This window comes from Mya arenaria, chromosome 4, assembly GCF_026914265.1.
Source record: "Mya arenaria isolate MELC-2E11 chromosome 4, ASM2691426v1".
In the NCBI taxonomy this organism is placed as follows: Eukaryota; Metazoa; Mollusca; class Bivalvia; order Myida; family Myidae; genus Mya; species Mya arenaria.
This window is the reverse complement of record NC_069125.1, coordinates 29,473,416-29,499,361: the sequence shown is the minus strand read 5'-3', so window position 1 is coordinate 29,499,361 and position 25,946 is coordinate 29,473,416. Positions and strand designations below refer to the sequence as shown.

At 33.9% G+C, this 25,946-nt stretch overlaps 1 pseudogene; it reads right to left on the bottom strand.

Moving 5' to 3' along the window:
• Positions 1–5,524: 5,524 nt before the first annotated feature.
• LOC128230741 (uncharacterized) lies at positions 5,525–18,860 on the bottom strand (annotated as a pseudogene).
• Between the last annotated feature and the right edge of the window lie 7,086 nt (positions 18,861–25,946).

Here is a 25,946-nt window from a genome sequence, read left to right as displayed (position 1 = left end):
TGTAAACAAAAGTATGAATTTCTGGAATTTGTTTACATTGAAATTAAATTTAGCAATAACAAATTCGGAATAACTGTATTTAATAGAAAGTATACAGCACCATAACATACCTAATGTGTCGACTCATTATTTATAGTGAAATATGATATTGGGGTAAAAATTTAAAAATGTAAACAAAAGTATAAATTTCTGGAATTTATCCATATCAAAATTTTATTTAACAATAAATGTACCAGAATAACTTTGTTGAATACTTATTATACAGCACCTTAACTACCTTATTTGCCATATACATATATACATGCTATATTTGTCATTGGATATAGCTTAATGGGTTTAAGCTGCCATCGCACGGTTATTCAACGTGCCAGTTTCTCGGCAGTTTCTCGTTACCGGCTTTCTATCCGTACCGGAAACACATGATAGATACTTATAAACTAATATGGTGAATATATGTTTTTGTTTTCAAAGTGCCATTAAATCTGAACCAAGTTATTTTAAAACTTTACTCGGGGAAAAAGGTCTTGCGACACGGTATATCACTGAAAAATCTTTGTGTATATTTTCATGTTCGAATTTTCCTTGTATTATATCATAAAAAATGAGATTCTTAGCTAGTTACACTGCTACCAAATTCATAATGATATATTGTAAATGACATCGATCAGATTTTATTCTTCCTTATTACTTAGGGGCAAGACATGAATATTCACAAACTCGCCCTCTTTTACAAAGTCCAATTTCAAGTACCCCTTAATCCAAATACTTCCGACAATAAGAAGGTTATTGCAATGATTTGACAACAGCAATAACACAATGTTAAGCACGTTAAGAATGGCCGGTCGCTTTGCTTTGCATTCATGACGTCGAAATATGACGTCAACGTTCGGCAACGGCAGTAAGTTAATATTTTGTACGTTGAGACACGTCGCCTTAAAGGTAATTAACACAATTTACAGTTTGTAATGCTCTGTCTGTGAGTGAAAGTGAGTAATCATGGTTTCTACGCTAAAACAGTTGATTTCCAGTCAATCGTTTGAATACTGAATTAAACGACGAAGAGCCATCGTACGTCTGTGTCCGGTCTGACAATGGTTGAATGCTAGGATTGCAAGTTAATATTTAGATGATCATTTATCTGTTCAATAAAAAGTAATCTCCAAATAACCTCGCGATCACGGAAAAATCTTGAAATTTGGCTCTGCTGCTTTTATATTAAATTAATGTAAATTCCTTGACTTTTGATGCCAGACCATTATCAACATCAATCATGTTTTTGACGCGGTAAATGATTAATGAATGTTGTTTCACCTACATGTTACGGTAAGATGGAGTTTACATTTTCCAATAAGTGTATACTATTTGTAACTTATACCAATTTAACGCGTTGTAGCATGACTTGTTTTGCTGAGTATGACATTCATAATAGTTTGATCGGTATACCCTATATTAACCGATTTCTAGTTAGAATCTAGTAGAAGCAGTAGATATACCCGATATTAACCGATTTCTGGTTAGAATCTAGCCGTAGCAGTAGATATACCCGATATTAACCGATTTCTGGTTAGAATCTAGCCGTAGCAGTAGATATACCCGATATTAACAGATTTCTGGTTAGAATCTAGTAGTAGCAGTAGAGGTATTACTGTTTCTTTTTGGGAGGTCAAGAGATCATTGGAACCAACGAACACTCGGATGCGATACTCTCACAATGGCCACTTAAACACTCTCATCCTTTTAAATCTACCATCGCCTTTGATACAAAAAGGTCTATAACACGCCTATGGACTTTTCTGGTTAGATTACCAGTTGCCTTTATCCTTGGGGGGTAATAGTCTTTTCAGTTTGTCAGTCCTGCACCAGATATGACGCAGACAAGGTTACAGTAAAGTGCATTAGGAGCAGCAACTCCACTGTACGTGTAGAGTTGCTGGTATACCGGTGCGCAGCCGGTAGCTGTACAGTGTATCGTAGAAGTTCAATTCTACCATCAATTATACACATGTGTACAGTTGCACATGTCAAACCTTTATTGCACATGTGACTAATCCTGTTTATGGCATCCGTCCGGATATGCCATTGATGACCTATATGTTCTGGTTTATAGGATCGGGATAAGGCTATATTCCACAGACACAGGGCGTAATTTAAGTAGTATGGATAAAATTGTCAGTAATTAACTTCTCTTTTCCAAATGATTAAAACATTTTGCATTAGGTTCTTACTTTCTTATAAACTTGCACTTCTATATGCTCCATTAACCGTTTACCATCAAGTCTGCTTCGTCAAAAGTAAATGGTGACCTTGGGACTTTCTGTTGTAACAGACGATCATGGTGACGTGTCAAAATATCTAACAGATTTATTTTCCCAAGCAGAATCTGTATGGCATCCGCCAATGACTTAGCCTTGTGGGAACTTTTTACAGCCTTTAATTTGATCATACTCTCAAAAGTTTTCAGTTATTCGAAATATTTCTGGTGCTGCTTTAGTAATTGCAACTATCGATTTCTCAGTTTTGTTTGCACCAAGAGAACGGATAAGTGTTTTCAATTATTTAACTTCATTTTCCTTTTGAATATCTGCAGCCTTGTTTTACCAGGCTTACCTTTTGGATTTACAACAGATCCTGCTTGTACTTTCAGTGACATATTTGAAGACAATGTATGCTCTGTCTTAAGGATGTAATCTATGCATTCTGTTAGATATTTGGACAACCTTGAATGACTGTAAAAATGAAATCATGTTTTTAAGAACAATACTGATCCGTTTAACATTACCCTCACGAATTGCATCTTTCATTTGTACAATGATTAATAACCATTGAAGAAAATTCTTGACATAATTCAATAGATCATCATTCTTTTCAACCGTTTACAACATAACATTTATCTCTGTATTAACTACTTTCAATGAACATCCTTTCTTCAAAGATTCCAAATTCGTCACAACAACTAAGTCACAGCCATTTATGTTCAGTGGAATGTTAACATGTCCCCATTAGTAACATTTGCTGTATACTGATAGCATTGCAGTGTTTTATGTTCCTGGATAGTGACTTCAACCTCACGACTGTCCTCTTGTTCCTGAAAAGAAACAAATTGATCCGAATCATTAACTTAAACAAGAAATGCCGCAATGCAACAAAAACAGGTTTTTAATGATTGACAGAAGATCTTCAGCCTGTGTCTGTTTTTCTATTTTTAGTAACAGTGACCTTGACCCTAGGGACCCCAAATGCAATCCATTGAAAGGTATCCATAAACTCTTCCTTTATACCAAATTGTGTCAGGATATGTCAACCCTAACTTAAGTTATTTAGTTTCAACCATTTTTCTATTTATAGTAACAGTGACCTTGACCTTAAATCTAGGGACCCCAAACGCAATCCCATGAAAGGTATCCATAAACTCTTCCTTTATACGTGGTTTGGTCAAGATATGTAGACCCTGTCTAAAATTATTCAAGTTCAACTGTTTTTCTATTTTTAGTAACAGTGACCTTGACCTTGAATCTAGGGACCCCAAAACCCAATCCCATGAAAGTATCCATAAACTCTTACTATAGACCAAGTTTGGTCAAGATACGCCAACCCTAACTGAAGATATTCTGTTTGAACCATTTTTCCATTTTTAGTAAGAGTGACCTTGACCCTAGGGACCCCGAATGCAATCCCATGAAAGGTCTCCATAAACTCTTCCTATAGACCAAGTTTGGTCAAGATATGTCAACCCTAACTAAAGTTATTCAGTTTCAACTGTTTTTCTATTTTTAGTAACAGTGACATTGACCTTGACCCTAGGGACCCCAAATGCAATACCATGAAAGGTATCTATAACCTCTTCCTGTACACCATGTTTAGTCAAGATATGTCATCCCTAACTTAAGTTATTCAGTTTCAACCATTTTTCTATTTTTAGTAACAGTGACCTTGACCTTGAACCTAGGGACCCCGAATGCAATCCCATGAAATGTACCCATAAACTCTTTCTATAGACCAAGTTTGGTCAAGATATGTCAACCCTTACTAAAGTTATTCAGTTTCAACTGTTTTTCTATTTTTAGTAACAGTGACCTTGACCTTGACCCTAGGGACCCCAAATGCAATCCCATGAAAGGTCTCCATAAACTCTCCATATAGGCCAAGTTTAGTCAAGATATGTCATCCCTAACTAAAGTTAATCAGTTTCAACCGTTTTTCTATTTTTAGTAACAGTGACCTTGACCTTGACCCTAGGGACCCCAAACGCAATTCCATGAAAGGTATCCATAAACTCTTCCTTTATACCTGGTTTGGTCAAGATATGTAGACCCTGTCTAAAATTATTCAGTTTCAACTGTTTTTTCTATTTTTAGTAACAGTGACCTTGACCTTGAATCTAGGGACCCCAAAACGCAATCACATGAAAGTATCCATAAACTCTTACTATAGACCAAGTTTGGGCAATACATGTCAATCCTAACTAAAGATATTCAGTTTGAACCTTTTTTCCATTTTCAGTAACAGTGACCTTGACTCTAGGGACCCCAAATGCAATCCCATGAAAGGTATCCATAGACTCTTCCTATAGACCAAGTTTGGTCAAGATATGTCAACCCTAAGAAAAGTTATTAAGTTTCAACCGTTTTTCTATTTTTAGTAACAGTGACCTTGACCTTGACCCTAGAGACCCCAAACTTAATCCCATAAAAGGTATCTATAAACTCTTCCTGCACACCAAGTCTAGTCAAGATATGTCATCCCTAACTAAAGTTATTTAGTTTCAACCGTTTTTCTAACAGTGACCTTGACCTTGAACCTAGGGACCCCATTCGCAATTCCATGAAAGATATCCATAAACTCTTTCTATAGACCAAGTTTGGTCAAGATATGTCAACTCTAACTAAAGTTATTCAGTTTCAACTGTTTTCCTATTTTTAGTAACAGTGACCTTGACCTTGACCCTATGGACCCCAAACGCAATCCCATGAAAGGTATCCATAAACTCTTTCTATAGACCAGGTTTGGTCAAGATATGTCAATCCTAACTAAAGTTATTCAGTTTCAACCGTTTTTCTATTTTTAGTAACAGTGACCTTGACCTTGACCCTAGGGATCCCAAACGCAATCCCATAAAAGGTCTCCATAAACTCTTCCTATAGACCAAGTTTAGTCAAGATATGTCATCCCTAACTAAAGTTATTCAGTTTCAACTGTTTTTCTATTTTTAGTAACAGTGACCTTGACCTTGACCCTAGGGACCCCAAACACAATCCCATGAAAGGTACCCATAAACTCTTTCTATAGACCAAGTTTGGTCAAGATATGTCAACCCTTACTAAAATTATTCAGTTTCATAGGTGAGTTTGACGCAATTCTAATAACCAGGTTTCACTATGTGAAAACTTGGTTAATGAAGACTACAATGTAATGCATTTAGAAACAACCCAACTATTATCAATAAACATTAATGAACATATGTAAGCATAAAGAAAAAAGTATAACTTCTATTGAATAATATATAATCACTATGAAAATGAACCTCTTAGAAGTCTTGGAGAGTATGAAAGAGCTCCACAATGATAGGGTGCAGATGGTTAAAACGCTCAGTTGCTGTATGGGCACCTGCACGCAGTGCCTTGGCCCCCTGCAGTCGGACTCGTGTCAGCTGGTCACCCCCAAATGGTACCTTCATCTCGTCTAAATCTCCAACTGAAATGATTTTAATAAAAATCCTCCATCTTTGACAAATATTAAGTAAATTTGTTAAACCAAAATGTTTTGCTGTTCAATAACGTAGCTTTAAGCTAGTGTTTAATGTATGTAATCCCTTTGAAATAACATTCAGATTAGACACACACTGTAATTGTGACCTTATTTTTGTATTTGCCAATAGATAATATAATAATATTTATGAAATATACTTTATAATTCAATTTGAATGAGATACACTAAAACAATCAGATTTAAGGTGTCAGACCGATAAATATGCCTGGTGACCTAACCCCATTTTTTCTAATCCTTTGAGTTTGTTGTGTAGAGGAAAGATATCTTATTTTTTTGCACACCAAAATGTAAGAAATTTACATGAAAGAATTGCAAAACAAAAGTTATAAAATGAATCCGATTTGAGTTGAAATTCTTCAAATAAAATAAATATTTTATGGTGCCAACCGCGGTCAATATTGGGGCTGAACAGCTGTCAAAATTTAATTTATTATGAAGTAACCTGAAAGCTAGCTTTTTGTCAGTCGAATACCTTAAGCAGAATTAAGAATTAAAATTACTCTGATATTTACCTCTTCCAGCTTTTGTATCCCATCTGTTGATTGAGCCAGAACATTCATCCATAATCTTGACGCAATATGAATATGTCGTCTCATTGTTCAGAGACACTGGAAGAAAGAAAAAGTAGGACTTTTTTTCACCTCTTCATCTAGTAGGTGTGGAATATGTGCTGGGATGAGACTAGACATCCATTTTTTAAACCATCAGGCTTCTGGAGCTCACGTCCAAGGAGTATTTTAAGGTCTTTTTGTAGTATTGTTGTTCCTCATCATTCGGCAAAAAGAATCGAGCTTGTACTGCCTCAACATTAGGAGTAACCTTACTTAAATGGTCTAAGTTTACTCTGTCAAGGGTAAAGTCTGTAGCGAAAAAATGATAGTCCTTGTTCCTACTGGTAACATCCATTCTCATGTCATTTGTATTGACTCTTATATCAAGGTTGTCACCATTTAATTTTCCATCATGTCCTTCTGCGATGGCACTGATGATAGAATTTTCTTACTTATCGCCAAAATCCTGGATTAGTTTTCTCTTTGACTCTTCACTCAACATGAGGTGTACTTTATTGAGATGCGCCAGAAGCTTAAATCATAAGAAAAATGTTCATTTACCATATAATAAAACATTTAGATTTTATTTTACATCAAATTTTGTTTGATCTTAGCGTCATCAAAATTAGACTTTTGGATGAACAAGCCCGAAGTCTTATACTATTGCTTGGCATCAAATTTTTTAACAAGCCCTGCTATATAAAATTTAGAATTTGAGTAAGCCCAGAAGACATTTTACCAGTGCAGAGCTTCAGGGCTTTTTCTGCCCATTTTGGGAAAAAGACCCTAGACATTTTGGGAAAGTTTGCGTCGTGAAAATGCGGAAATTGGGAAACTTTACAGTGAAAAGAGAAAGCTTTCTAGTCTCCTGTGAATTAGGAAATGATTTAATATTAGTTTATTTTCCCTTTAAAAGACCCACAATGGCTGAAATATCAATCCTTGGGGTGTAAATATCCATTGCAATAAATCATGACAGATAATATTTTATATCTCTGAATGTGATGAAAATCTATGATTTCTGAGTTCAATAACCAAAAAACCTCACATAATTTATTAGGATGTTGAAAATGAACCACAGGTAAAAATAATTTCTAAAAAAAATAATATTTTTTTATTTTATTTTTGGATTGGGATTTTTTCTGAAGATTGGGAAAATATCTTATATTTTGCTTTGGGAATGGGTCCGATAGTTGGACCTGTGGGTTCTATAAAAAAAGCCCTGCTTGTGGGCTTGTGCTAATTTCGACCACTGATCTTAGTTAACAACTATTTCCACAGGTTAATCTTGTTACTTTTAGAATTGATAATTTGACATTTAATCAATCAAGTTAAAGCTTTCTTCTTCGTCTAACGTTCTTGAAACATTCTTAAGTTACCAAAGGCAAAAAAATAATTTGGTTAGGGTTATATCCTTTTCAAAAGCAGGTAGGGTAGGTAGGCATTTTATTTGGTTTATATTAGAACATAATTTTCATCATTGGAGGATGGTGTTAAAGTAATCTTCTGTATAAAGCATTAATTTTTTAACTTCGTACTAAAAAAACCTTCAAGATGCACACTTATTCCCGAATAAGATGTACCAAAGGTAATTCAATAATTGTTAAAATATACAAAAAAGGATGTACAAATATCGAAAATAATGGATTTCATGAAGGTGTTTAATTTGAAAGAAAGGTGCAGAAATCACGGTATTTTTAACTGATTCCTAAAAATGGACCCACCAGTCATATATATATATATAAGTCCGTTTTCACTATTAAATACACTAAATACATGTAGTTTCAATCTTGTTATCAGTAATTAATATTTTCCATAAATGCATTATTTAGTAATAAAATAAAGGTTAATTATTTTTATATGAAATACAAGTTAGGAACTGACTTTAAAAACAGTAGGGTAAGGCCTATTTTGTAAGTAGGGTCAGGTCACCCAAACCAAATGTATTTTTTAGGCCAAAACTGTCTTTCTACTGTATGTGAATGTGGTAGGGAAATTTTGCTGACGAAAGGGAATTTCGAATGCAAACAGTATTACTTCTTCATATGATATCAAATTTATGTTTTGTTGTGTCATATATAATTCATACAATTTATCTTGGTATATTTACATAGAACTTGGTGTTTATACTAGTACCTACTATTTCATTATCATGGTATTAAATTGTTCAGTCTCTAATTTGTGTTTCATTTTTTAACTTTATGCTCTGTCACATATGAGAAACATGTATGAATCTGCAATGAAATAAATAAATACTTATTCATTTGATGTGTTTTTTAAATTAAACCTTGGTCAATGTTCTTGATTTCACTGAGAGACTGTGTGAATGTCTTACTTCTGGGCAGTGTTGGACCAGGATTCGAACCTGGCACATTCTCATGAACATTTGTATATAAACAGTTCTGAGATGCTCTACCAGCTGAGCTATCCAACAAGTGAAATAAGCCCAAAATGATTCTCTAATATATAAAAGCATATTGCCAAAAGAACAAGAGCTGTCACAGAGACAGCGCGCTCGACTATTCCGCTGCTTTTCAGTGTAAGGATTGAAAAAGTTTTGGCGAAACATGCATGGATCACTGTTAGATTAGATTTCAATGCAAATCATAATGTGCTGAGATATTAACATAAATGTGGTTACATGCAAAGTTTTAACCAGATTTTTTAAGTCTAATAATAAAGGGCCATTATTTGCAAAATACAGGTATCCAACTTGGTTATTCAATTAGATTGGGTGGTTGAATACCATTGTATAAAGTCTCAATGCAAAACATCATGTAGTTGCTAAGATATTATCCTATGTGTGCTAACATGCAAGACCTTAACCAGAATTTCTAAGTAACATAATAAAGGGGCAAAAATTATATAATATGAAAGATAGAGTTATCTTACTTGATTAAATAAAAAGGTTAAATGGTTGGGAACCTGTGTGTAAAGTTTCCATGCAGTACATGATGTATTCGCTGAGGTATTGACCTAAAAGTGGTTACATGCAAAACCTTAACAAGAATTTCTATGTCGAATAAAAAAGGGTCATTATTTGAATTTAATGCAAACTAGAGTTATCTTACTTGGTTATTGAAGTAGATTTGATGGTTGAGTACCAAAATATAAAATCTCAATGCAATACATCAAGTAGTTGCTGAGATATTAACCTATTTGTGCTTACATGCAAAACCTAAACCAGAATTTCTAAGTCAAATAATAAAGGCCAATAATTTGCATTATATTCAAAAAAGTGTTATCTTACTTCATTAATTTAGTAGATTAGATAGTTGGGAATACATATCTAAAGTTGCAATGCAATACATGATATATTTGCTGAGATATTGACTTAAATGCGGTTACATGCAAAACCTTAACCAGAATATCTAAGTCGAATAATAAAGGGCAATAATTTTGCATTAAATGCAAACTAGAGTTATCTCATTTAGTTAATTAAGTAGGTAGGATGGTTGAGTACCATTGTATCAAGTCTCAATGCAATACCTCAAGTAGTTGCTGTGATATTAACCTATGTGTGCTTGCACGCAAAACCTTAACCAGAATTTCTAAGTCGAATAATAAAGGGCAATTATTTGCATTAAATACAAACTAGAGTTATCTCACTTGGTTAATTAAGTAGGTTGGATGGTTGAGTACCATTGTATCAAGTCTCAATGCAATACCTCAAGTAGTTGCTGAGATATTAACCTATGTGTGCTTGCACGCAAAACCTTAACCAGAATTTCTAAGTCGAATAATAAAGGGCAATTATTTGCATTAAATACAAACTAGAGTTATCTCACTTGGTTAATTAAGTAGGTTGGATGGTTGAGTACCATTGTATCAAGTCTCAATGCAATACCTCAAGTGATTTCTGAGATATTAACCTATGTGTGCTTACACGCAAAACCTTAACCAAGGTGTGACGCCAACGCCGACACCGACGCTTGGGTGAGTAGTATAGCTCTCTTTATTCTTCGATTAGTCAAGCTAAAAATGCCTCAATCATGGCAATTTTTGTCATATGTTTAACTTTTTTTATGTCTTTATAAAGAGTAGGATAATTTTAGCTCGAAAATTGGGAAAATACATACATTTTAAGGTGTGGAAGTGGGCAGAACTAGACACAAAATTTTAGAAAGAAAGCTTAGAAACAATAATATACATACAAATATACAATTCACATTTATTTAAATTCTTTTTTTAAATTAACATTCAATTACCTGCTCTTTAAAAAATATCATATAAAAAGTAAAATGGCAGGGATGAAACAAGCTAAAAACAATTGAACTTACTTACCAAAATTGATGTACCGTTGTCATTGTTGTTGAGGGCACATCCAACAAATAACAGAAACTTGAAACATTGACAAAGAACAGCATTATAACAGTAACAAGGATTCAGCCAATTCAGGCAAAACAGGCAAATGTAATATCTCTAAAGGCCACACCAAGTTGATTAATAAAGTATAATGAAATGGAACTTATTTTTATTTTTGATCTTATGAACACAATATCTAAAAGTATGCCTTATTCAACAGTCAATATGATCAATGTTAAAAAAGTACCAATTTCTCCTAACGGCCATCAATAAAACATTCATGCACAATATATTCATAATGCTGTTTAAACTTTATAATATTTATGGGTTATTGGCCTTTAAGAATGCAATAAAAAATTCTTTAGTATGAACATTTTTAAGCAGTCATTCAGGAAACCGCAAATAATTTATATTAAGGTTGGCTTACTGTGAGAGTTTAAAATTATGCAAATATCTAGTAACATTGTGTTTTAATTAAAGGCATAATTTGAGCTATGTGTTTTAATCTTTTATGAAGACCAATATAGGTCAATGTACTGCCATACTTAAGAAAAAAGTGACATCTTTTAAAATACTCAAATCATAAACATTAATAAGAACAAACACATGCATTTCATTGTGTAGGCTTACCTTGTTGTCTGCATTGTATCGTATACACACTGTAGTCAGCAGTCGCTGTAAACCAGACACTAGTTTGTTTTGACAGTGCAGAATCATACCATATATTGTTGCTGCAGTTGCTATCATCGCCTCTTCGGATAGTTTTTTACCCAATTCTGTAAAATACATTGATCAAGAAGAGGACAACCCTTGCACATCTCCAGAACTGTGTCCAGGAAGACAGTGTCCTCACTTAAACTGTCCCTTTTGAAAAGAAAACTCTTCATTCCAGAAAAAACAGCTCAGCTGAGAGTCTAGTTCTTGCATATGACTGTCTTGAATGTCACTAAATGTTTTCATTAAACTTTTTAATTCAGTTTCCTTCTCTAATTTATCTAGGGAACAGTGAACCTCTGTTGTTTTTGTCTTCATATAAATGCATGTTCTTCAAACAGAATGCTCCTTTTTGCTGTTTGGGCAGTGGCACTACTGCTTTTATCTGTCATCTACAACAATAATTTCATTAGCTTAGGAAATATATATGATACAATGGCCTTTGATCTTGCTTGTTACTATATATTAAAAATATAAATAAATAATAAAAAATATATATTCCTAGAACAATATCAAGACCCAAATGCTCATTTTTTTTGTTATATGATGATATGTGACCCATGTGAGATATTTTCAGAAACTAATCATGTATAAATAAATGTCCGTGATGTATGCCGTCATACACCATGTCAACCTCGGCACCCCAGCATATTATAACCTATATGATCATATAGGTTAACTTATGATACGCTGGGGTGCTGACGATGACATCATGTATGCCGTACATAAACATAAAACTATTCTTTAGAATAACTTTTCCATTTAAAAGAGGTATCATTTTAAGGTAATAAATTTGTCAATCACAATAAGTAACCATCAAGGGTCACTCATCCTTTAAAGATGCAAAATATAGATCTAGGAAAGAAAAAAAATCTTTCATTTTAAAGCATTATCATGTTTAACTCATTTCACTTTAGTTGAAAGACAAAACACTTGATTAAGATACAGATAAAAATGTTATACTTTTACAGTGTTCGAAATTCGCAATAGCCCGATAGCCCGAGGCTACCAAATTTCAGCTGGGGCTACCGTTTTTTCCTTATGTGAGTTAAAAAAGACCATGCCAATTAAATGCGTAACACATCGTTTTTTTTTATTTTTCGCAAAGCCTTATTATTTAAGAATGCGTCCTTCAAGGCGACTGGAGCGACTAAGTCGCCTTGACAACGGGGAAGTCGGATTCGCCGAAATTTACGATGATCAAAAAGCTAATTGCTGTGCGATTCAGGGCTCAAGCCATGTGCTGAATGTTTGTTTATTTAATCAATGAATATAAACACATGTCAAAATTAATTAATGTCCGAAGTGACAAGTAATTATCGATCAGTTTTTAACCAGTAACTGTGTCTGTTAGCAGCAGTCAAACTCTATGACGTCAATAACTCCGCCCATTATGTAAATTAACAGATGACATCGGCAGTTTTCAACAACTACGATGGCTATGAAATTCAACAATGCTAAAAAAGAAATATCAACATTGATATTTTATTTATTTCGTTTAAAAATATTTTATTTATTAGCTTAAATAAAAAGAAAGATATTTAAGTTAGTAATGCGAACAGTAAATAATCATTCTACAAGCATCGTCTTAAATGCGCAGGAAACACAGGGTTCCCACATTTTTCTTTAAGTAAAATTCCAGACTTTTTCAAGTTTTTTTTTGCAAATTCCAGACTTTCTCCCAACCTTTTTCACAGTTATTACAACGAAACATTTAAGTGGAATAACTTATTAATATTTGCCATTTTTGACATTTATTAAACAACTTGTTAAATAACATCAAATGTCATTTTAAAAAGGTTTTATTCTCAAAAACCAAACCTTTCACTTTCTGAACTTCTTAGACATTTATTGAACACCATGATTAACCTTTAGCATGCTGAATACTGTTGGCCTCTGTGAACAGTGTAGAAACGGATCAGCTGGCATGATCAGGGTCTAGGCTAATTGTATTTGCTACTTGGAAACTTAAAGGCTTACCTACTATATGTGCATAGAACAGTGTGGACCCAGATCAGCCAGCATGGTTTGGTGACGGTTGATCTCCTAACTATACCAATTTTCGTAATTGGTGGATAAATGCATGCTTAAGGTAATTATAATCAAATATCACATTAAAAAAAGTTTTACTCTCTGAACGAAAACTTACCTTCTGAACATTTTTTAAAGCTGCACTCTCATAGATACTTTTTTAACAACTTATTTCATTTTTTGTCTGAGATAGATCAACTTTTGACGTAAATATTTGCAAACCAACGATAAAAGATTGCCAACAAAAGATCAGACCGCAATTTTTCATATTTATGTTCAAAAATTTATGTTTTATGGTTTATTAACGGTTAAATAAATATGCATAAAACACCAATTTTTTATCTTAAATATAAATATATGTGATCTATCTTTTTGCCAGCAGTCTTAAATAATTGGTTTTCATGGATTTTTGCCAAAATTGGCTCGTTCCAAGACAAAAGTAAGAAAGTTGTCAAATTGTTCAATCCGTAAGAGGGAAGCTTTAAACAAATATTGAACAACTTGAACTCATAACATCCAGTGTCATTTTAAAAGAGTTGAACTCTCTTTAAAAAAATCTACTTGCATCAATGAGCATGCAGTTCAGCTATATCTGTCCATCTATCTTCATCAATCCATTGGGTGAAAATGCAAAATAAGTGACTTTTTGGCACAAGTTTAAAACTATTATGATGTCCACTGGCAAAAGGACTGTGGTCTTCTCAATGTCTATAAATACGAGCAAGGTCAGTCTAAAGGCATGATCATTCATAGTTCTGGCTTCCATAACTTTAATGTTGATATTTATTTTTTTGATGTTTACAACACATTAAAGTTATGGCGTAACCCTCATAGTAAAGTCAACCAGAATCAATTGAGTGTGATGATGCAATGCAATCACATGACCATGATGACGTCGATGGATTCTATTTATAGCATCGGATTCACATCGTTCATTTAGTTGAATCCAATTGCAGTAAGGCTGTAAATAACTTTTGATAAGTAAAAACAATATATTTATTCCAAATTTGTTATTAGTTATTTATTAATTATTCGAAATAGAAAAAATAACAGCAAAATAAACACTAGGTCACATGGGTATTTTCTGAAAATCTTGGTGTCACGTGATTAAATTTGAACACAACTATGACCTAGATAAGGAATGCTTGTAATAGGATTTATTAAAATGCTAAATCAACTATCTTTAAAGCGTTTTTTTGGTTTTGAAAATGAGTTTGTGAACTACATTTTACTTCATTAACCTAAGGATACAGCTATTTTGTCTGTACAATGCATACAAGTGAAATAACAGCGTGACATAAAAATGTTACGAATTCTGGTAGGGTTTGGATACGGCGTTCTCTTCAGCGAACACATCCAAAAAGGTAATATATAACGTGTTCGCTGAAGTTCTTTAGCTAGATCATTCATAGATTCACACTTGAATAGCAAATATTTGCCAGGCTGTGTAGCACTTCGCAGACTAGTAAGATCATTGCAATTAACATTCATGTATGTTATTGACAGCGTATCTCAAGTTTATTTTAATGAACTAGGGCCAATTTCACGTATTAATAATTAAAATATATTTCGATGAATGCATGGATCGCTAATTATCCATGATCATTAATTAGCAAAATGTAGATTAAAAATATCGTTGTATATAGCACCCACGATTCTTACTGACAGCGTATATAAAGCGAATCCCGACAAACTGCGGCCAATTTCTTGTTTAAAATATCTTTTAAATGCAGACGGCAGTGACAAATAAACGCTTGCATGTAACGGAAAACTTCTTAATCTCGATCATTCAGCCGCTCTGATCAGAGTCAATTCAGCAGAACAGTGTCAGATGCAAGCTTCTAGATGACCGTGAGTACTTACTTTTACTAGTTTCGTACCCAAAACAGTTCGAACTTTAAATATTACTTTTCCCGGCTTTTTCCCGATTTTAACCTCTAGTCGCAAAATTCAAGGCATTTTCACGACCGGGAACAGACTTTTCGATATTCCCGACTTTTTCCCGTTTTCCCGGTAGCGTGGGAACCCTGTTTAAGGTGATTCCTATAATGGCTCAAACCATCGTCAAACTGTTAATTATTATCAATGACTTTTAAACCTTATCAGGTAAGACATCAGATGATGGCTTCAGAGAAAACAAGCTTAAAAAATAACAGAAGGTGGATTATCTTAACACTAGATGCATTTCCTATCAAAAACAAGGAAAAAAGGGTACGTGTGAAAAAAAAAATCATTTTTAATAAAAGAAGTAACTGTATTTTCATTTTCATTCTGTTCCTAGAATTTTTTCTTAGTCTCAAGTTAAATTATAATTGTCAACTAATTGAAAAAAACTTTTTAAAAAAATGATCATACCTCTCCTCTCACATGGTATTTGTGTTTAGCACTTTCTGGGGTAGAGCAATACACCCGATGTTCCAACACAGGCATGACGTTGTTCTGTAGGTCACTTTTCAGCCGATCAATTTGTTTTCTACGTTGGTAGTTGGAATCAGAGTGTATCTGAAATCATTCCGTAAACTTAAGCTATCACAGAAGTGATGAATTCCCTGGACACAGGAGTAGTAAAATTTCAACAATCATCACCATAACTCTTGAAAGACAAAGTGGAATGTGACAAAAAAGTATGTGCATGCTCAGCTCAACAAAAAGGTTCATGAGCCTGTGTGCACTACTATTGGTTATATATATATAACAACAAGACAAGCTTTTGTGTAGCGACAAAATTTTAAGATGAAAAATGAAATAAATGCCTCCCAGATCATTAAACAAAACAAGAGCCGTTGTAAGACAGCGCGCTCGACTACGCCGCTTTGACTTAGAATACAATAAGGTTGAAATAATACTAAGTTTGGTCTCTTTATGTCAAACCTAACTAAAATTATTCGAAACATAAGGTGACTTTGATGCTGCCCTCCCACCAGCCCGCCCAAACAATGACGCAAGTCATTCAAATAACTTGATTTCCCATTATCAAAATGTGGTTAAGAATATACAAATATGCCTTTCAAATGAAATTTAAAAAAAAATCAAAAAAATCAAGGGCCATAATTTATATTTAGGCTAAAACGGAGTTATGTTTCTTGTTGTAAGATGGTCGTAATAAATTTTTGAATTTCATCAAGTGCATTTAATGAATGGTATAGAAGTTATTTTTATTAAAATCCCAACTTGCTCTTAACTTATACTTGCCTAAAACTTAACCTAAGTCAATCAGGGGCAATAACTTGTATTAAGGATATGGAGTTATGTAACCTCATTGGGTGATGGTACTGAACAATTGTGTGAAGTATTAAGTTAATTGAATGAAGGGAATAGAAGTTATTATACAATATCCCAACCTGCCCTAAAACATTAACCTAAGTTCCATAGTCAATCAGGGGCCATAATTTGTATAAAAGATAATATGGAGTTATCTAACCTCATTATGTGATGACTCTGAACATCTGTGTGAAGTATTAAGTCGAATGAATGGTATTGGAGTTTTAAGTGAAAATCCCAACTTGCCCTTAAACTTTAACCTGCCTTAAAACTTTAACCTAAGTCGATCAGGGGCCATAACTTGTATTTAGGATAATATGGAGTTGTGTGACCTCATTGTGTGATGGTCCTGAACAACTGTGTGAAGTATTAAGTCAATTGAACAAAGGATATAGAAGTTATTAATAAATATTCCAACTTGCCCTAAAACTTTAACCTAAGTTCCATAGTCAATCAGGGGCCATAATCTGAGTTAAGAATAATATGGAGTTATCTAACCTCATCATGTGATGGCCCTGAACAACTGCGTGAAGTATTAAGTCAATTGAATGTAGGGTATTGGACTTATAAATGAAAATCCCAACTTGCCCTAAAACTTTAACCAGACGCCGACGCTGACACTGGGGCGAGTAGTATAGCCCACCTATTCTTCGAATAGTCGAGCTAAAAACCCTCACTTTTAAAAAGAAGATTGCAATACATAGAAGTGCATTTAGCAGATCTACTTGACATCACAATGGAAGAGATCTGGACCAATGCTTAACATTTCATATAGAGCACCAGTTGACAGTGATTTTTTTTCAGAGAGCTACAAAACCCACAGAGATGTTCACCTTATACTCAGGAAACCTGACGATATATCGCAGCATGATGAACGCAGGGCAATTCCATTTGTGGGTAGACTGGACAAGCTTCTTTCCCTTTTCTTCGTAAGGGTGATCAACCTTAAAGATGAAAACAGTTTTTACTTTATTAACTTTTAATCAGCCTCCAAAACACTGATCATATGCATGTCAGTCTGACATGGAAAAACAACCTATGCCCTGACAGTAAAAATGTGATAGTTGTTCACAATGATATAAATCATATAAATTTCAATTTACACTGGAAGCATGGCCTATCGTGAAACTAGGTTTTCAACTTGTTTTGGAAATCAAGGAGGGGCAAAATTATTTAAATAATAAAGCACAAGTAAACCTGATTGATATTGGTATTGAAATCTTTGTATTATTCCGATATTTACAAAAAAAACAACAAAAAACAACAACATCTTAACACAAATATTCACTTAGTTTAACTATAAATATTGAGATATTGCGTGACATTTTTATTATTTGATTGACCAATTTCATACAAATAAAAGGCAATGTTATCAGTGAAATTCATTATTGTATTTCTTCCCATGGTAAGTGTTACTTAATCTGTTTTGTGACACAATACCCCTTCTATCCAACACAGACATGTATACAGGTTTATCGGTTAACTTTAGCTTTATTTAATTAAGTATTCAGGGTTACTTTTTATTATTTTGTTATCTCTTTGCCATAGTCATAAAGTCGTCAACACCTACCTTTTTTCTGTCTTCATTCTTTTTCTTTTTACCCCGATTTCTATCCGGCCCATGAAAACATTCACGTCGCTGCTTCCCAACAATTATAAAAGGAACTCCATCGTAGGAAATTGGGTTCGAGTCACAAGAATGCTCCCTCCAAAAAAATGAATGCTTGATGGATCCAGCTGAATAACAAAAGTAAAGTCAGCAATTTGGCCCCTGTAAGCATATCCTACAACCCTAATTTCATTCTTTACAACCCTAATTTCATTCTTTAAGGATGAATAATCATTTTTTTTACTTCCAAATATGGCCATTTACCTATAACAATTTATGTCATAACAGATCTAGTACACCATGGCATGCAAAATGTTGCAGTCATTTGTGACTATGTCCAAAACAGATCCAGGATAAACCGGGGTAAATGTGCTATGTTTTTAAAAGTGCCAAGTAAATGCGGTGGTTTAATTTCGAACCAAAATAAAGCGGGAAATGCCCCATGGCTTTGTGCCAGGAAATATCTTTTCCTTTAACTGAATTTATACACGTTTCAGCCAAGCTTTTCTAGAGATTGATGAGATCTCACGAGATATTTACAAATGATGACGCCTCATCCTGATTCTCGCCAAATTTGAAAGGTCAGTTTAAAATTACAGTATGTCCCAGGAGTAGAGGGGCATTTTAACAGCAGTTTGTACCTGAACGGCAGGTATTTTACCTAGAATTAGATGGACCTGCTTTCCCCTGAACTGTTGGGGGGGGGGGGTTACAATTGTCAAGTGCATAAGGAATCTGTATTCTAACTTGAGTTTATGTTACATATTAAATGGACATTTTATAAGAAAATCCCAGTTGATTATCATATGATTCATGTATAATTACTGCACCAGTGAGTCAATTGTAACCACACCAGCCCCAGGCTGGGGGAAGGGCGTGGACTTTGACTTTTGCTCCACACAAGCCCTAATAAAATCCCCACTCTTTAGAGATGAACTGATGGTAAAATAACTGCTAAATGTCCCGGCACCCCCTAGTCCAAATAATTGTGCGTTGATGGATTTTTTTAGATTTTTGATATGGCAGATCCTTCACGTACAAATTGTTTAGTATCGAAAGTGGGTAGTTATTTCGGTCGGAATTCCGGGTTAAAGCATATTGCATCTATAAAATATCATAAAATTAAGAAATATTACCAGATAATGTTATTTTATATTAGTTCCGTACACAAAAAATAAATTTCCAACTTCTTATTATGAGTTTGACAGGTTTTTTTTCATTCTATTCTGTCAAAACATATTGATATATACATGAAGGGCACCTGCAAGGCTTCCGGTCACAATTTTAACACAATCGGAACATTTTGGCCATGGCAGAGTTTTTAGACTGTCGGCTGCAAGCCGACAGTCTTTAGAGAGCGGTATTTCAGAAACGCGACTAGTCGCCTGACACGACATATTGAACATGAATATATTAATACACACCACCTGCGTAGCAACAGAACTACTTGCGTGAATGCGGGGCGTCAAGTACTTGCTTATGTGTATTTAACGCGTTATTGCCTTTTTTTATGACAAACATTGCGTGTTACTCTTAGTATAGTTGTACTTGCAATTTGGTGAGTTTTATTGAACAAAGTAATGAAAAATAATGAAAGTATAGCATTTACATACGAAGTCATTTTACCCTACAACCAAAAGTAAGCTACACCACATGTTTGCACCCCGTGTGACGTCACACATATCCCGGCATTCAAGACTGACCCGGCAAACCCCGGCAAAGAACATATTTTATGAATGAAAGCTATTAAGAAATAAATCATACGCGGTTAAAGAGTTTATATCATGTAATATTTTGTTAAATAGCTTTTATGTTTCAAATGATTTATTTTCAGTAGCAATCGAACTATTGTATTTGTTTGAGTAAGCTATTTGGATTATAACTATCACAGTGTTTCAACGTTATGCCTATTGTTATTTTGCACTATAGGGTGTAGTTTTTAAAGTCATACACAATATGGCGGCGATTATGCGGAAATGAAATTGAATGTTACTTCGAACACGTTCCTCTACAAAATAACCGACCTGTATTTAATGTTATTGCTTCAACATCAATCGAAAAAAAATGGCATCAATGTATGCGTCTAAAAATGTTAAATTTAGATGGAGACAATCCAGAAATGAGCTGCCAGGAAGTGATCGATTTCGGACACGAAGGTACGGTGCGGGGTGATACAGGATTCTTTCAATCCTTAACGTCTAAACGGGTTTGTGCAAAAAGCGGGAGTGTTTGAAAAATATTGAAATTGTATTAAATGAAGTATTTTATGGTTGAAATAGATAATTAAGGTTTATATTCATATTTTACCATGGAAGTGCATAGTCTAAAATAATAGACGTGTTATACGGGATTCTTCCAATCCCTAACGTTTAAACGGGAATGTGCAAAAAACGGGGGTGTTTTAAAAATATTGAAATTGTTTGTAGTGAAGTATTTTATGGTTGAAATTGATCATAAAGAGTTATATTCATATTTTACCATGTAAGTGAAATGTTATTTTGCACTAAACAAACATTTAATGCATTAAAACAAGTTGTTTACCTTTCCAATAAAACGAAAGTTGACTGACACAGACAACAATTATGCGAAGGGGAACAACTCGATACAATCGTAATAGCTCGGCCTCCTCCGACAAAGCTTCGAGATAGACCTCGTTATACAATCATAACAACTCGGCCATGGCCGAAATGTTCCGAGCGATTTAAAACTGTGCCCTAAAGCATTGCAGGTGCCCTTCATGTATATATCGTTATGTTTTGACAGAATGAAATGAAGAAAAGCCGTCAAACTCATAATTATAAGTTGGATATTTATTTTTTGTGTACTGAACTAATATAAAATAACATTATCTGGTAATATTTCTTGTTTTTATGATATTTTATAGACGCTATATGCTTATACACGGAATCCTGATCGGAACAACTACCCACTTTTGATACTTAACAATTTGTACGTGAAGGATTTGCCATATCAAAAATCTAAAAAAAATCCGTGATCGTACAATTAATTATTTGGACTAGGAAGTGCAAAGCTATTTTGCAAAAAAAAAAAGCATTTAATGCATTAAACACAGTTTTTACCTTTGCATTGAAAGGAAAGTTGACTGACACAGACAACAATTATGCCAAGCGGAACAACTTGACCCTATCGTAATAACTCGGCCACCTCCGACAAGCTTCGAGATAATACAATCGTAACAACTCGGCCATGGCCAGTATCCAACAGGAATTGACTATCTCGAAGCTTACAGAAGATGGCGAGTTGTTACAATTAATGGCCGAAATGTTCCGATTGTTGTCAAATTGTGAACTGCAGCCTTGCAGGTGCCCTTCATGTATATATTATTATGTTTTGAAAGAATGAAATGAAGAAAAAACCATCAAACTCATAATTATTTGCTGGATATTACTTTTTGGTTACGGAATTTATATAAAATAACATTATCTGGTAATATTTCTTGTTTTTATGAAATGTTATAGACGCAATATGCTTTAACCCCAGAATCCCGATCGGAATAACTACCCACTTGTCGTACAAAACAATTTGTACGTGAAGGATTTGTTGTGTCAAAAATCGTTAAAAAAATCTGTCAACGTACAATTATTTGGACTAGAAGGTACATCTAGCTAATCCACATCTCTTAGTCTAAATATTTGTACATTGATGGACTCTTTTTACGATTCAAAAAAATATATTTACATTATATAAATATGGCAAATCCTTCATTACAACATCTTCATGTTACTTTCAATTCAGAGTTGATTATTCACTAAAATTATTTTGCATTTTTAATTGTTGTTTAACCTGAAACGTCTCAACCATCAAAAAAGAACATATGTGCTTCAATAGTCTAAAAAAATAGACGTGTTATATGGGATTCTTACAATCCCTTACGTCTAATCGGGTTTGTGCAAAACATGTGGGGGTGTGTGAAAGATATTGAAATCGTAGTTAGATAAGTATTATATGTTTGAAATGGATATTAAAGGTTTATGTTCGTATTTTAGTTATAACCATGTAAGTGCAAAGATTTTTTTCCACAAAACAAGCATTTAATGCATTTAAACACAACCATTTTACCTAGCATAGCAAATGGACCATCTCAGGTTAACTTCGAGATAGACCAGTCACCTTTTGTATATATAATTTTAACAACTTGACCATGGCCAAAAGGCTCCGATTGTTGTAAATCTATGTTCCGCAGCCTTGCAGGTGCTCTTCATGTATAACAGTTTATATCATTATGTTTTGACAGTATGAAATGAAGGAAAACACTCATCAAACTCATAATAATTCATCGCATTTTATATTTTGTGTACATAACTCATATTTTAGATAATTATCTGACCGGAATCCCAATCGGAATAGCTACCCACTTTTGGTACAACAAAAAATGTATGTAAAGGATATGCCATTTCAAAATTTGTAAAAAGATCAGTCAAGTTACTATTATTTGGACTAGTGCTTCAAGTGTTGGATATATTTTCTTTATAATGTATAATGCACCTGTCAATTGTAGAGCCAAGCTGGGAACTGCCTAAAAATCAGTTACCCGGTTAGCTCAGTTTGACAGATCTCCATGCAAGTGTTCACATGGTCGTGGGTTCAAGCACCATACCAGTAGCATCTTTTCTCACAGGTTTACTTTAGAACCCATCATCCAGGGGTTAACGATTATATTTTTTTTATTAAATATTAGGCCACTCCTTTTTTATTTTTTGGTTTACAAGAATTTTTGGAAAAAATGTCCACCGGGTGGTCGAAAAAAAAAAAAAAAAAAAAAAGGAAAAAAAGTCACAAAACATACTCTTAAAGGGTGAAAATCAGAGAACAACATAAAAACATTGAACATTTATATCATTTACTTGACATTTTAAATTTTAAACTGCTATTAATGCATGTTTTAATACACTCAAAGTTTCAAGGTTCTAATTAAAGACACAGTTTAAATCTTACATACTGTGCATATAAAACATCAATGAAATTGACTTTAAAACATGTTTACATGTAATTAACTACACTTTTTATCAAAGATACATTGAATATCACTCAGCAAGACGTTTGTTTAGCTTTAAGGGTATGCTAAAGCAAAAGTGAATGCAGAACACTTAAAAACTGACCAATATTAAATAAAAACAAAACAAAGAGAAGGCGCATTTTACACATTAAAATACACAAAAATTGCACTGTATTAAAATACATTACATTTTCTAAACATTGTTTCAGTTATTTCAATATTGGAAAATGTCAATAAAGTGAAATAATTACCAATTTTGTAAATAAGGAAATAACATTTTATGAAGACATTTGACCTTTAATATTGTGAAAACAATTCCTGAACAACTAAAAACCAAACTACACCTAGATTTGAGTTTTAATAACCCTTACCATGCGGGGTCCTAGTTGTGTGTAACCCGATCCATGCTAAGTCCGAATATTTTCGGACCGGGATATCTACCATGGGATGTTCACCAAATCCATTTCAAATTCAAATCATTGCAGCAAATTAGAACATCAGTACATAAAAATCACATAGCAAAATAATAAATCTAGCATGTGACTTAACTTTATGTACCAATTATAGTAAACTGACAGAGAAATCCATAATTATGTATCGGATATTTTCATCTTCTCCCAACTCCGCCATTTTGTGTATACATGCGTTCACAGAGCATCTATGCTTCATGCTTGTTTATTTTGCATTTTAAAGAGTATTCCTTGGTTAAAACAACAAATCTCATTCATAGTGAAATATCAAGTTCATTACAAATTGAAATGGACTTATTCAAAATAGTAAATAGTTTTCAGTGTTGTTTTATCTAAATGTTTTGCATACAACTCCCGGCATTAGTAAATGTCATTGACACATGTGTTCAACTCTTTCATTGTTTTAACTCTACTATTAACCCAAACATAAATAAAAATGTAATCTAGAATAAACACAAGCTTTACATTGACTATATGACAAGTATTTCCAAACCATTCTGTGATTTAAAATCCATAAACACCACCGACCGAACTTGTGAAACTAGGTCACCGGTGTCGACTTAGAAATTTTACTTTCGATTTAACCACTCACACTTAGTGCACTGTTATTTGATATTTAACCATAACATGTTATAAAATGTTTTTCTCAAACATAATTTACAGATATTTGTGTCTACTAATTCGATGGCAGCCGCTGACACTTATTTTTATCTATAAACAACAATATTTTCATGACCTAAATTGGCGGAAAATAACAACAATCACGTGACAGTTATTGTTTGTGTCGGCTGTTAAATTTGCCATTTTTTTGCTATTGTTATTTTAACAATTTCTGCATGTTTTAATTAATTATAGCATACAAAGAATGACTGCTATCGTCAATTCCACCATTGCCAACGGCGCTGCCATAACAGTTGACTGGCTCACATGCTATCACTATAATTTGGCGAATACGGCTACGGAACAACAAACCAGTCGAGATTTACTGCATTCGTACTCTTATCTGTTCGTTTTTCTTTCGTTTCGCACCAAAATCAATACGGTCGGGAAAATAATTTTGAAAAAAAGTGAAATTCATTTTTTTTTGGTACTTTTTTGAAAATTAGACCCGCCGGTTTTGTAAACCAATTTATATAAAAGTAGTGGCCTTACCATCATTAAAAAAATAAGCCTGAAAGGCATTTTAGAATGACTAATTACTTGAGACCATAGATGCTCGACAGGTTTTAAATCACTGTAGTTTATCAAATGACCATATATCTTTATACTGGTGATCATAGCTGGGGACACGTTCTGAAGCACTGAAGTTAAACAAATGACAATTGGCTTTATGCTGGTAGTCATAGCTGGGGCTCACGTTCTAAAGCATTGTAGTTTATCAAATGACCATATATCGCCATACTGGTAGTCATAGCTGGGGGACACGTTCTAAAGCACTGTAGTTTATCAAATGACCATATATCGCCATACTGGTAGTCATAGCTGGGGGACACGTTCTAAAGCACTGTACTTTATCAAATGACCATATATCGCCATACTGGTAGTCATAGCTGGGGGTAACGTTCTTAAGCACTGTACTTTATCAAATGACCATATATCGCCATACTGGTAGTCATAGCTGGGGGACACGTTCTAAAGCACTGTACTTTATCAAATGACCATATATTGCCATACTGGTAGTCATAGCTGGGGGACATGTTCTAAAGCACTGTACTTTATCAAATGACCATATATCTTTATACTGGTAGTCATAGCTGGGGGACACGTTCTAAAGCACTGTAGTTTATCAAATGACCATATATCTTTATACTGGTAGTCATAGCTTAAGGACATGTTCTATAGCTCTGTACTTTATCAAATTACCATATATCTTTATACTGGTAGTCATAGCTGGGGAACACGTTCTAAAGCACTGTACTTTATCAAATGACCATATATCGCCAAGCTGGTAGTCATAGCTCGGGGACACTTTCTAAAGCACTGTTGTTTATCAAATGACCATATATCTTTATACTGGTGATTGAAGCTCAGGGACACGTTCTAAAGCACTGTAGTTTATCAAATGACCATATATCTCTATACTAGTTATCATAGCTTTGGGACACGTTCTAAAGCACTGTAGTTTAACAGCTGACTATATATACCCCGGTACATATCTATACATAACACTGGTTGATATGACAGGAAGTATATTGTCTTCAGCCGTGTTCTTATTCCACTGA